The 14,613-nt window shown below is 39.6% G+C and overlaps 1 pseudogene; it reads right to left on the bottom strand.

Moving 5' to 3' along the window:
- Positions 1-2,656: 2,656 nt before the first annotated feature.
- LOC115819474 (uncharacterized) lies at positions 2,657-3,388 on the bottom strand (annotated as a pseudogene).
- Positions 3,389-14,613: the final 11,225 nt, after the last annotated feature.

Here is a 14,613-nt window from a genome sequence, read left to right as displayed (position 1 = left end):
TTTTCAGTAACAGTTAAAAGGAAGTGCTGGTTCACAACCTTACAGACAATATGAGCATGTGAATGTTTTCCTTAGAAATCTACAAGCTACAAAAAATTACATCAGATTTAGATTAGATTCAACTTTATTGTCATTGGACATAGTACAATGAAATGCAGTTTACAGTACTAGAATAGAATAGTAGAATAGTAGAATAAAGTGTTAATGAGGTGAGAGTATATGTGATATATGGTTATATAAACATGAAATATATACAGATAATAAAAAGAAGTTGCTGACAAGGCAATAATTACAGATAAAGTGCAAGGGATAAGGCATATATGAGTTATATACAGATGTACAAATGAGATCAAGTACAGACAATTGTTTTGTGGTCTGTTTGATAAATAAATAAATAAATAACATGTGCAAAACAGGTGGAGGGGCAATGAGTCCCCGAGGTAGATAGTGAGGAACTGACATTAGGTGTGATATCTGTAATAAATATGTGCAAAAAACAGTGCAAGTTCCACGAGTGGGGGAGTGGGCTAGTGGGCTACGGGCTACTGCTGGGTTTGAGAGTTTGAGAGCATGGTGTTGGTGTTATGGAAGATACTGTTCCTGACCAACAGTAAACATAGTTTTTTAAATGATTAGTTTTTACTTATTACATTGTTACTTTTTAACTGCTGTTAAAATTTCTGTTTATTGCTGTTGAAGGATCTGCTGTGGCATGGTTGTTCACTCTGAACATGGCTGGGTGTGGTATTTACTGTTTTGGCCCATCCACAAGAGCCACTATTTAAAATGTCCTCAAAAGAGACATGCCTCTCCATTTCACTGCATCTCACCTAATTTTTGACTGTAAATATGTTTCTTTTTTCAGTTCTCTGAACCTAGACATTATTCAGAATAACTCTTATTCTTAACATACATTAAATAACAGCATTAAAGTAGCAAGTGCAATAATACTCTTCAAATTCAATACTTCTAGCAAACCAAATTCCTGGACCACCACATTCAGCAACCTGAAAAAGATTTACGATATACTCCAAGAGTAGGAATCTGAATGTGCATGTTTATTACAACAACCAAATTCAAATGGCATACAATGAATGTTGAATAAATCCGAATTTAGGTGGAACCAAGGCACATTCGCTATATGTACACACATTTACCAACATCTAAACTACACACAGAGGACTAACAAACAACAAATAGACAGTGGTAACAATATCCTCACTCCCTTAAGTATACCTGAACTTTATATGTATGTGAATTATTACTCATGAAGAGGTATGCTTAACCAAAAGTAAGTAACTGAGTGATGTTCTAGCAGAGTTACTTACACTAATGGTAATGAGGGAAGGAGTGGAAAGGAGAAGAGGAAGAAGAAGAAGAAGAAGAAGAAGATGAAGAAGAAGAAGAGCAGGCCAAGCCCCGCTCACATATGAGAGACCAGAGTTACTGGAGTTGGAAGTAGGAGACCGTGAGTGAGACTTGGTGTGGGTACCGGGAGAGTATTTAAGCATCACAGATCTTCAGGAGTGGTGAGACTGGGCCGATTGTTCACAGAGCTGAGCAGCGCAGAACAGACGGAATACATTACAGTTGACACAACAGGAGCTCATCTCACAATAAGCTGGAGCTAAGCTGTAGGTGTGTAGTTGAACTGTTGGATAGCAGGGGCCTGGCATTTTATCTGATTTGGAGGCGGGGTAGCTGCTATCCTTTTTGGGCGAGTCTCTGCCCAGAGGGAGGAGATACTCCTTGATGTTTGGGAACTGTTAATGTGAGCTTAGTTTAAATAATTTTACATAAATTTTTCAAGTAAAGGAATAGTAAACATTACCGAGATATACCGAGATATTTACAAAAACCTCACTTTTGAAGGTACTTTTCAAAGACCTAAGCAACTTAGGCTGTAGGTTTGTGGAATGTCAAACTTGGTCCTGGACATAACCCTAGGGGTCTATTAATCCAGTTGCACTGGGTTTATGGATATTTGCAATAATTTCAGAGTTACCTGGATGAAAAGCTTACCTGTGTCATAAAATCATAATTTCATATAGTTCCCACGGTAGCCGCTATCTACACCAAATCCGCTAGGTTTGTGCCTTGTGTAAGCGAAAGTTTACAGATGTTGGGGGGCAAAGCCTCTGTCCATTAAAAAAAAATCAATATAATATGATCTCAAAATACAATGGGAGTCAATGGCAATGCTTGTAATACTGGAAAATCTGCCACTAGAGTGCATACCATACCCGTGTGGAGCAGATATCCAGAAGCGGACAGCTAAAAATGGCGGAATACCCAGCCACCTCTAGAAATGAAAGTTTCTTTGGCGACGATTCTCAATTGCTGCCTACAACTGAGACTAATTTAATTAAAGTGCTTGGACTTCATAAACGAGTACATTCTTCTCCTGAATATACGTTGCATAGCGAGTTTTATAGTAGGCTATCACGTTGCGTCCTCAACTATTACAATGCCTTAACAATTAAAGCGATAATGGAATTATGGTATCTTGATATAATAATAATAATAATAATAATAATAATAATAATAACACAAGTTTATTTAGAGCCAAATATCACCATTTATAGTCACAAAGGGCTTTATATGTCCATATCAAAGTCAGATCAAAATTATATTATCCATAAGTTTGATAAAATAGATAAGTCTTTAGTCTAGTTTTAAAGGTATGGAGAGAGTTTGCCTCCCTAACTTCTTTAGGTAAACCATTCCAGAAGAAGGGCAAGCAGTAGGAAAAGGCTCAGTAGTCAGCGGACTTCTTTTTAACTCTTGGAACGACTAATAGTCCAGAGTCTTGAGAGCACAGGGTGCGAGGGGGGTTATAGGGTATAATTAAGTCAGACAGGTAGGAAGGGCCAAGCCCACGTAGAATTTTATATGTTAATAAGAGGACCTTAAAATCTGCCCTTGCATGAATTGGGAAGCAATGAAGGGAAGCCAGGACAGGGGTAATGTGATCAAACTTCCTTGTTCTGGTAAGAATTCTGGCAGCAGCATTCTGGACCAGCTGAAGACTTTTGGTACTAGAGGTATGCAGGCCAGAGTACAGAACATTGCAGTGATCGAGGTGAGACGTGATGAATACGTGAACAATGGTTTCTGCATCAGCCATACTTAGAAAGGGCCTAATTTAGGCGATATTACGGAGGTGATAAAAGGCAGTTTTGATTGTGTTTTTGATATGAGTGACTAGCGAGAGACTAGAGTCAAAAATCACACCAAGGTTTTTAGCTGAAGAGATTTGAGAGATGATGCAGTTGTCAAAATTTAGGGTAAGATCACTAAAAAGATGCTTATGCATAGGGGGACCAATGACCAGCATTTCAGTCTTGCCTGCATTAAGCATCAGGAAATTTGAAGACCTCCAATCCATAATAGCACAAAGTCATGCTTCATGGTTAGCCAATTCAGGGCGGTCATTGTGCTTGATAGGTAAGAAAATCATCACCATAACAATGGAAGTTGTTCTATGTGCAATGACAATAAGCCAGGCCATGAATGCCAATTTTATTTTCCAGGCGCTTTAACAATAACCATGTCAAATGCTGCACTCAGATCAAGCAGAATAAGTAACAAGCAAATCTTGCTATTTTACGCATCATGTAAAAACTAAGCTTTGTTTCAACTAATCATGATGTGACTATCAGTGTCAAAATAATGCATTACATATACACGTGTGTCATTAAAAACTGTTTAAAATGACTGAACAACGAAACTGCAATACAACATCCACACCTGCAATCCTTGAGTACTGACAACAAAACAACCTTCAACACTTACAACACAACGAAATGCAATTGTATGACACTTTAATGACAAGCCCTGCACTTTCTCTTACTATTTCCAACAACCGCATTATCCATATGCCCCAACAACCATCTTCCTCCCAACAACAATCATAACGCTCTTACACTTTAATGTTACATTCGACTTGTGACTGTCTTTGTTAAACTACAATTTGTAAAACTATCTTTGCAGTGCTTTTTCCTTGTGTTCTCAATCTTTTGTGTATTGCAAAAAAGCATTTAAATTGGGATAAATTGGGATCTTGAATTTAAACCAAGTTCTGTTTGAACTAATCGTGATGTAACTATGTTAGTATGTAGCCTATATAGCTAACGCATTACATAAAAACGTGTCATTGACGGAAAATCGCCAATTAAGATGCCTTAACAGTAATGATGGGAGCAATAATAACCTTGCCCTGACCATCGCTATGACCATGGAGCTCACTGTTGACTTCAGAAAAAAGAAGCCACTGTGATCTTATTAGCATTAATGGCTCAACTGTTGGGGAAATCGCGGCTTGTTCAGCATGCTGCCTAGAGTATTTTCTACAGTTTCCCTGTGCTTACCACCATGGAGAGTCCAGTGGCCTCAGTAATTCCAGAGATCCCTCATCACTACGATGATCTCCAAAAAGTGTTCAGCAAAGCCCAAACCCCATGTCCCCCCACCTCCTCATCCCTAGGATTGCACCCTTGATCTCCTCCCCAGTACATCACCCCTTTGTAGCTGAGTGTTCCCCCTATCTTTGAAGGAGACGTATATCTAGGAAGCATTATGGCAGAGCTGCATTCGACATTCCACCTCTCCTGCATCTGCTGGCTTCTTCTTCGTGCATAAGAAAGACAGAGGATTACGACCCTGCATTGACTACCAGGGGATGAATGCCACCACGGTAAAGTACCGGTACCAACTCCCTCTGGTCCCATTGGCCACTGAACAGCTCCAGGAGTCTCAGTTTTTCACGAAATTGGACCTTTGGAGCACATACAATCTGGTGTGTATCAGAGAGCGAGATGAATGTAAAACCACATTGAGTACCACTTCTGGCCATTACAAGTATTTGGTTATGCCATTTGGTCTGGTGAATGCATCCTCTGTCTTTCAGGCCTTTGTGAACGCTGTGCTGCGTGACATGTTGGGAAGGTTCGTCATTGTCTACACTGACAACATTTTCATACATTTGTCAACATTCCATGATCACGTGATGCTAGTTCGCAAAGTGCTTCATTGCCTCCTAGACCATTGGCTGTTCGTGAAGGCAGAGAAGTGTGAATTCCATCGGACAACTATTTCCTTCCTCGGTTATGTCATCAGCCCAGAGGGAGTGCGAATGGAGGAGAAAAAAGATCAGTGCAGTGATGACATGGCCGGAACCTAAAACAGTCCATGAATTACAATGATTTGTGGGGTTTGCCAACTTTTACCGCCAATTCATCAGAAACTTAAGCATGATCACAGCTCTCCTCTCAGCCCTTCTGAAAGGAAAACCAAGATGACTTTTATGGAGTGAGGACGCCAGGGCTGCTTTGTAACATCTCAAGACCCGCTTAACGTCTACTCCAACTCTCAAACTACTGGATCCACAGAAGCAGTTTATTGTGGAGGTGGATGCTTTGGATGTGCACGTTGGGGCGGTCACAACATCACGGTGAGCCTGCCAAGATGTACCCATGTGCCTTCTTTTCCAGGAAGTTGTCACCCGCTGAGTGGAACTACGACGTAAGAAATCGGGAGCTGCTGGCAGTGAAGTTGGCCTTGGAGGAGTGGAGACGCTGGCTGGAGGGATCAAGATAATGTGATTGTGGTCCCCAGTTCACGTCTTGTGTTTGGAGAGCCTTTATGGAGAGGCTGGGGGTCATGGTCAGACTTACTTCTGGATATTACCCAGACGCACCAGAACACCGTCTAGGGGATCGAGTCTGGCTCTCCACTTGGGGACTCACAGTCCACTTACCATGCCTGAAGCTCAGTCCCATTTTGTGGGGCCATTCAGAGTCCTCTAGAGGGTCAACCAGGTTACTTATACACTCCAGTTACCCTCACATTATCACATCTCACCTTCATTTTATGTGTCCCTTCTTAGGTCAGTGATTCCTGGTCCTTTGGCCACTCAGGTGCCCCTACACACTCCTCCCTCTAGCACTGTCTGATTGATGCAGCGTTCCTGTTTCCTTTTTGCCTGTTCCTTGTGTTTTTCTGCCGCCTTGTTCTCATTCAATAAAATCCCACTTGCACATGCATCCAGCCTCCTCTGAACTGATATAAAGCAAATTTCAGATAAATAAAAGTGCAACTGTTACCCAGGATTCTAAAAGAGCCTGGAAGGACTTTATGGAAGGTCTTTACCTGGTAATCCAGATTTCAAGCAGTATTCCTCTACTTCCATTATGAAACAAGAGTTGGAAATTCTGAATCGAATAACTGAATAAAGTTTATTCTAAAGTAAATTAATAAATCAAGACTTGATACTATTTAATTATTTATTTGCATAATGCTTATTTAAAGCACACTTTAAAACCAGTTTGAACTCTGTTTAAATTAAACTAAAATATACACACTTATACTCACATTCTCCTATGGTGGTTTTTGCATTCATTTAAAAAATGGAAGCAAGTAAACAAATATATCAATAAATGAATGAAAATGTGACAACATTTACTTCTGTAAACACTATATACACTCTCTCAGTGGTGACTAGGAAATCCGAAAAGAATTCCTCAGCAGGACTGAGAAATGGGGAGTAAGTATAAAGTATAAAACTGTGAAGTTATTGTGGTCTTGGACTCAGACCAGAGCAGCCTGGTGGAAACTAACATTTTCCCAGAACACAACAAACCTGGGCTGCTCTGGTCTGTAAAGTATGTAGTACATCCAGAAATGTGATTATGTGTGCTGTATTGTAGCCACCTAGGGTGGCATGAGGCACTTTCGCACCGGAGGAACTTTTCCATAGTTCTTAGAACTGTTGGAGAAAGTACCCCCTTTTTCGCGTGTTCGCACCGCAGGAACTTAGAACGATCATAGTTCTTAGAACGCCGTTTATAGGGGATTTTTTAGCTCCTACTTCAGGGTAGGTACTTTCGCAGCGCAGTAGGAACCTTGTGACGTAGGTGTACAGCCATTGGTCCAGACGCAGGTATGCAATGATTGCAACCGCCATTTTTAAAGATCCGTGCAAAATATAAAGTTTTAGAACGTATTTCATTTAGCTTTTGTTATTTATGTCTCAAAATGTCTGGAATTGTAGGAGGGGGCACACAATGACCATTTTGCAACGTCCAATGTATATTTGTACATTGAAGAGGTAGCGTACACTCCGCTTCGGTAGGTGCTTGTGTGTCCGCTTGTGCAGCTGTGATCCGCATTTTAACCTAAAATAAGAATGTGTTTATCCAGCTTACGATTTGAGGGCTGCGGCGGGGAAAAAGGAAAAAAAAAAAAAAAAACACGATGCTGCGAGCAAGTGTCAGGCACAAGCGCTATGCTAGCACCCGAAAAGTACTATGCCCATCAAGTCATTCACTGCTACTGCGGTGGTAAATGCATTGGGAAATTATTTTTTCCATTGGACTGGGTCTATCGCCATACAGTTTTATTTTCGTTAATGAGAAGGCAGTTATAGGTTATCTAATGTGCAATCAATATTTGAGTCATTCAAATTCAATAAAACTTATTGTGTATACTGTAGTCTAGTTTGTCGATTTCTTTTGCCGCAGTAATGGTTCTTTTTTTTCCTTTTGGAGGTATTTAAAAGGTCTTAAAAGTCATTAAATTTGTACTTCAAAATGTGCAGCTATCCTGGTTAGTCGTAAACAACAGCTCTTAGCTGCTATACCGTCGGCCGGCTTACGTCACTTCAGCGTTCCTACTGGTGGTGCGAAAGTAAACAGAAAAAAGGCCCTAGAACGAATGTAGTTCTAGGGGAAGCTCCACAAGGGGTAGTTCCTATCGAATTAGACCCTAGAACTGTTCGATGCGAAAGCGCCTATGGTGATGGAGAACACCTTGCAATCTCCTTGCAGGAGCCCCCACTGACACCCCACCCCTGCCAAAAGCTTACCTGAGGTCTATTTGTAGTGCTAAGGCTCAGACTGATTGGTGTTCAATTACTGTACAAGTGTTTTCATATGTGTGTTTGGGTGTTGTCAATTTCAGGTATGTTTTGCATTTCTAATTAAAGTGTTTTCCCATGATTAAAATAGGTTTCATTCATGAACAATGTGTCTAATGTAAGAAACAGTGTGTAGTGTTTTGCAAGCAGTGTGTTACAGAATCGCAAACAAAGTGCAAAGCAGAAAATGTGTTTGTAGTTTTGGTGCCTTTGTTTAAGGCATGGTTACAAAAGCTAAGGTTTTGTTGGTTTGGTCTAGGCATTCACTTCCAGTGTGTAAGCAATTGGTAAAAACTGTAAAAAGGTATACATAATACAAAAGACAGCAGTGTTTGGTATAAAGTACATCAGTGTGTTGTTGCTGCTTTCAAAGAGGACTTCAAATGGTGCGTGTGTGTATCATTTTGTTGCAAAAATGCCATTTTGAAAAAGGATTGTCAAGTTTTGATTGCAGAGTTTCATTTTGAAATGGAAGTGAGATGTTTATCTCCAAGTGCTGTGTCTTATTTGGCTTGTGTGTAGAGTTTTGCCACAATGAGCCAAATTCTGTAACAAGTGTGTAAGCAATTGCAAAAACTGTAAAAAAGGAGCAGTAATAGAGTAATAGAAGAAAAATCAGATTAAGCGTCAATAACCATAAGGAATTCTTTAACACAGAAAGTACCTTGCTTATATTTGACATTTTTAAACAGCAATGAATATAACAAGCTACAATAGCCTGTGAGCCTGATGTAAAGCTAGACAGCAACGTTAGCTAAATATAATGACACTAACCAGACACATCCTGTCTCAGTATTGTGTTAGCTCCTTAGAAAACAGTGGCACTTCATGTAGGGCACTTAGCTGATGTGGAGTGAGTTATCACTGAATTATTTTTCAGCATTTTGATGCAATCTGTGTGATCAAACACTGCATCCAATTCGAAAAAAAGAAAAACCTCTCCATGCCTACATGGAGGCCTAAGCACAAACAATTTCACATAAATCAACATTGCAATTACACGGCAGTTGGAAGGGAAAGTCCTCTGACTAAGTCATAGCAACACTATTTTGAAAGCACCTGAAAACAGATTTGCTGTTATCTATTTCTTGATGACAGAAAAGCCAGACACCTTTGGAAACATTTGAAAGAAAGTGGCACCAGGGAGTGTGTGTGTGTGTGTGTGTGCGTGTGTGCGCATGCGTGCGTGCGTGCGTGCATGTGTGGTGCATGCTACCTGCAGGCCCAAATGCTTGTATCACATGGTGAAGGGTTAAAGTGACTCTGTCATGGTGTAGCATGCATTTTGCTCATGTAGTTTAGGTCCACCTTACCACAACTGGAAATTTTGTATATTTATACCCACAGCCCAACATTTATGCCTCTCCCTGCCTGTTCCCACAGATATTCTGCCCGCAACCATCTACTCTTAGGAAGATTGTGACCACATCTGCCCATAATGCTATTTTCTGTTGTAACCATGTTCTCTTGACAAACATAACAACAATAACAACAACAAAAAATAAAAAAACAAAATTCCTGAGGGAGACAGTGATTAAATATCTTGCTCTCTCATTTTTACTGCAAGACATAAGGTGCTTTCGCATCAGAGGAACTTTTCCATAGTTATTAGAACTATTGGGGAAAGTACCCCCTTTTTCGCGTCTTCGCATCACAGGAACTTAGAACGATCATAGTTCTTAGAACGCCGTTTTGAGGGGCTTTTTTAGCTCCTACTTCAGGGTAGGTACCTTCGCAGCGTAATAGGAACCTTGTGACGTAGGTGTATTTAAAAGGTCTTAAAAGTCATTAAATTTGTACTTAAAAATGTGCAGCTATCCTGGTTAGCCATAAACAACAGCTTTTAGCGTGATATTGCTATACTGTAAACCTGCTTACTTCACTTCAGCGTTCCTACTGGCGGTGCCAATGCAAACAGAAAAAAAGCCCTAGAACGTATGTAGTTCTATGGGAAGCTCCCCAGGAAGTAGTTCCTATCAAATGAGACCCTAGAACTGTTCGGTGCGAAAGCACCTATAAGCACAGTTGGCTATACTGTCTCAGATGTGAGTAGTCAAAAGAGGAAAAAGCTCAAACATAAGTAGATATTGTGTTCAAAATTAAGGGGCATCAAAACAAGCCAAAAACAGCCCAAAACCGAAACTGTGCCTCTTTGAGTTGAGCTGTGGAGCAACTTTCCATAAACTATGTCAGAAGGAGTAATAAATCACAACAGTGATACAGTGACAAAAAGGCATAGGGAAGTGCCACGATCATCCATATATTAAATATCACAGTCAAGAGTTGACATGAAAGTTGCAATAACCAAGCTCTTTTTTACATGAACAGAAAATCAGGGCTTAATTCTGTAACAGATCTTTTCCAACATGTGTAAAAGTTATTAAAAGTATTAAAGCTGTTAAAGTATTAAAAGCTTTTTTCCAAGCTTCCAAAAGCTCTTCCCGGAGTAACAGGACAATATTGATGATGATATAGAGATATAGATAAATATTGATGATGATATAGAGAGAGAGATAGACAGATAGATAGATATAGATATATATAGATATAGATATATACAGACACACACACACACACACACACACATATAATGCATCATAATGTATATATCACAATGTATATATCATAAATGCATAAACAAACATTAAATATTAATAAGGAAATATTACATTTAAATGTGTAATTTGGCTGCTTCTCACCTGCACTTGAGTGAGCAGATTTTACCCACAAGTTTGACAAGGGGTGTAATGGGTGGTTTTGGCACCAGAGCAGGAATGGTGCTTGAACGAAGAGATTTTTCCTGGCCACTTTCTGTCTGCCCTCCATCAGAAAGAGAAGGGTGCTTTAGAGGCCGCCTCTCAATGCCTACAGGAAAAGGCCAAAGAAAGAAAAGAGAAGACAAGTTCTTCAGTTCACAGAGGAGATAACTGATGCTGTTCATGATATCTGTAAGTAGCTACACTGTCCTACTACATCAGAAATCAAAAGTAGTTCTGAATAAAATACTGCAGGGATTTGTTCTCCAAATTGGTGTAAAACAGTAAGATTAGCAGAGTAATTTAGCCCTGATCTTGACTCTACATTCCATGAATTGAAAATATTTACTCCGTACTACTCTCGTCCCAGATGTTACGACTTCGTCTCCTCCCGCACCGACTCCAGCCATTCAGTGATCGGCGTCGCCGGTTTACTAATCATCGGCCTGTCCTTTCATCATTCTCCACACCTGTGTTCACTTTGTTTTCCCTGATTTCCCCCCTCTTTATAAACCTCAGTGTTTCCCAAAGTTGTCGCGAAGTCTACACTTGACCATGTGTATTCTGAGTGCTCTGTATTTATCTAGTATTATTCGTAGTCTTGTTCCAAGTGTGATTCTGAGTCTTTGTCCTGATTACATTCCAGTTTAAGTTTGCTGTTTGCTTTTCTGTTTGTTTTCTACTTAGTTTTTGGAAAGTGTTGGAATCAGATTTGTGTTTCAGTTTTGTATTCGCCTGGTTCTGATTAAAATACAAACTCTGCACTTGCATCTGGTTTTCTGGTGATTTCGTGACACCAGGTCATTTCATGCTACTCTTAAACAGTCATAGAGGTGTAAAGGAGGGCATTTAATGGGTCATTTACTGGTTTCCAGCAATCTTATATAGATTCGCTCATCTACAATGAAAGTTTATGGTAGCTACCTCATAGATGAGGAAAAACAGCAAATTAAAGAGTGACAAATAAATTGTAAGTGTGCAAAGAATAAAATCCATAATTACAGATTCCTAATCTTCTGTGCATGTTATAATATTGTATACACTTATGTCTATTTAATTTATTTTATTCATTTTAATATCTAGTTCTAGAAAAAAACGAACAAACAAAAAACACTACCAGTTGGAGGGTTTAAAACAGATGAATAATTGAATATTGCTGGCTTTCTTTTGAAAAAGCTTGTCAGATGGCAGTTGGAGGAGACTTTTTACATTGCAATATGTGGGCTAATTAATGTTAAGGTTAAACATTGTACAGACTCTCCCACATGTCCCCCTGTTTCTCTCTCTTTTCCACCCCCTCTGCTTCTTTGACCCTTTTTATGGACCGAGCCTCTCTGCATTCAAGACCAATGCACATCAAAATAAAAACCACTCACCTTAACACCTAACAGACACCAGGCTCAACATTTTAGCACAGCAACCCCCATACCAGTTGGTCAAAAGTTGATAACAATCAATAACAGTAGAGACCCCCCTTTTTCCAAATCAGACAAAATGCCAGACCCCCGGCTATCCTAAAGTTCAGCTGCAGTTCTACAGCTTAGCTCCGACTTCGCATTAGTTGAGTCAACTGTAATGTATTCCGTCTGTTCCGCGCTGCTCATCTCTGTGAACAATTGGCCCAGTCTCACCACTCCAGAAGATCTGTGACGCTTAAAGACTCTCCCGGCACTGACACCAAGTCTTGCTCATGGTCTCCTACTGCCAACCTCAGTGACTTCGATCTCTCATACTTCATAGTTTCTTTTGGTTAAACTCACCCCTTTGTGTGTAATACCTCAGATACACATGATGCGTTATATTAAGGTATGCTTGAGGTAGCGAGGATATTATCGTAACTGTGTGTCTCTAGTTTGTTACTCCTCTGTGTGTAATTTAGATACTGTTGTATGCATGTGTGTGTATAGTGGTTCCATGTAAATCCCAATTTATTCAACATTAAATTCATTCTGTGCTATTTGAGTTCGATTGTTGTAATAAACGTGTGTGTTCGCATTTCCACTCTTTCAGTATGTGACTGAATGTGGTGATCCAGGAACTTAGTTAGCAAGAGGTATTGAATTCAGAGAGTATTACTATACTTGCTAATTTAATGCTATTATTTAATATGTTAATGCTAAGATAATGTGAGCAATTTGTCTTTCAGGAGCACATGCCTCCCGTGTGTCAAATATCTGCCGTAATCTGGATTCTGTGAAGATGTGTGCATAGAATACAACAGACACAAACATAAACATGTGTAAAACATAAAAAACAAATACATACATACATATATTACATGCATAAGACTAAGCTTAATGTTTAGCGTAAACTGAATTATTCTCTTTTCATATGCATATGTGGGAACAAGGAACAAAAATTAAAAATGAAAAAATTAAAAACTGGAAAAATTGCTCTGCATAAGGGTTAAAACCAATGAAGAAATATTCCTCTACATCAGTGAACCACACGCTGGCCCCTGCTAGCTACACCACACTTTGCCACTATTTTGTCCAATTTTGTGAACTGTGAGAGCCCTGAATATGAGTGAGGCAAATACAAGTTCATACTCAATACTGTTAATGTGGCTTTGAGGGAAACAATCTGACCAACATGATAAAACTGGCCAGACAAACAGTAGGACACAGGACAAACTTAGGTTAAGTTAGCTACATGATCATATTACCAATGTTTAATATGCCTAAAATAGACTGAATTCCACAAACACACACACACACACACACACACACACACACACACACGTATGTGCGTGTGCGTGTATGTGTGTGTGTCTGTGTGTTAATAGTGATGGCAACATTTAGTGTGGTATTCTAACTGTAATGAAATGCAAAGTAGCAAATTAATCAAACTAACAGCAAATCCAAAATCAAAGTAATTAAACAGGCCAGAAATTGTGAAACTTTAGAGAGGCAAAAACAACCTCCAAAACCAGAATCAAGAGACAAAGATCAAAAACCAGTAAATCCAGAACTAGGTCACTGATAATGAACAATGTACAAGATATAACAAACAATGGCTTAGTTAGTGCAAAGATACAATACCTCATAAAGTGGGGGCAGACAGAGAATCCTTTTATCCAAAACTAATAGGTGTCCAAAAATGATCGAGTTGGCAGAATGTGGCAGGGACTGAACTAAGTATTCTCTGAGAGGTGGTGTTCCAGCAATCCAATATATATGCAGCCTTCTATGTTATAACCTAAATGCCTCTTAAGCCTCAGTGTCCCAACTGATCATCGAGATCATCTGAACAATCAGATGAAAATATGTGATTGTATGCTGTCAGGTGAACACACTGTCACAAGCAAACAACTATCAACCATCAAAGCACAGCTCAAAATAATTGCACTGCAATATAATGCAAATATAATGCAAAAGAGGAACAAAAACACTCACATAAGCTTTCTTTTCCCTATGTCTTCTCTACCAAGACATGCAAAACTACCTATCATCATCCTCTGGAAACACAATGAATACAGTTATTACAGAGATTATTACTGCAATTGCAGAGATAGGATGAATGCAATAACCGTAGACTGTTGTCATATCTACTGGCATACATTGCAAACAGCTGTTTGATAGGGATGCACAGAATGCAAGATTCGGTTTAATTTTTGAAGGAGGTCGGATTCAACCGAACCTTCTACCATTTTATTGATCGCACCGAACCCTACGCACCTCAGCATAATGCGAGTGGATGCAAGTGATGATGGGATGCTGTTTACATTTGGCGGTTCAGTAGTATAGCTGGACAGTAAAAATGGAAGTCACAACCAAAAAAAGTATTCTTTGGCAATATTTCAGGTCAAAAGAAGGCAGTTCAATTTACCTGTGCCCACCGCTGACCTCTGTGCAAATTGAAAAGGCGCTTTCGCACCGCAGGAACTTTTCCATAGTTATTAGTACTGTTGGAGAAAGTACCCCCTTTTTTGTGTGTTCGCAC

The sequence above is a fragment of the Chanos chanos genome, chromosome 8, assembly GCF_902362185.1.
Source record: "Chanos chanos chromosome 8, fChaCha1.1, whole genome shotgun sequence".
In the NCBI taxonomy this organism is placed as follows: Eukaryota; Metazoa; Chordata; class Actinopteri; order Gonorynchiformes; family Chanidae; genus Chanos; species Chanos chanos.
This window is presented reverse-complemented; position numbering and strand designations above follow the sequence as displayed.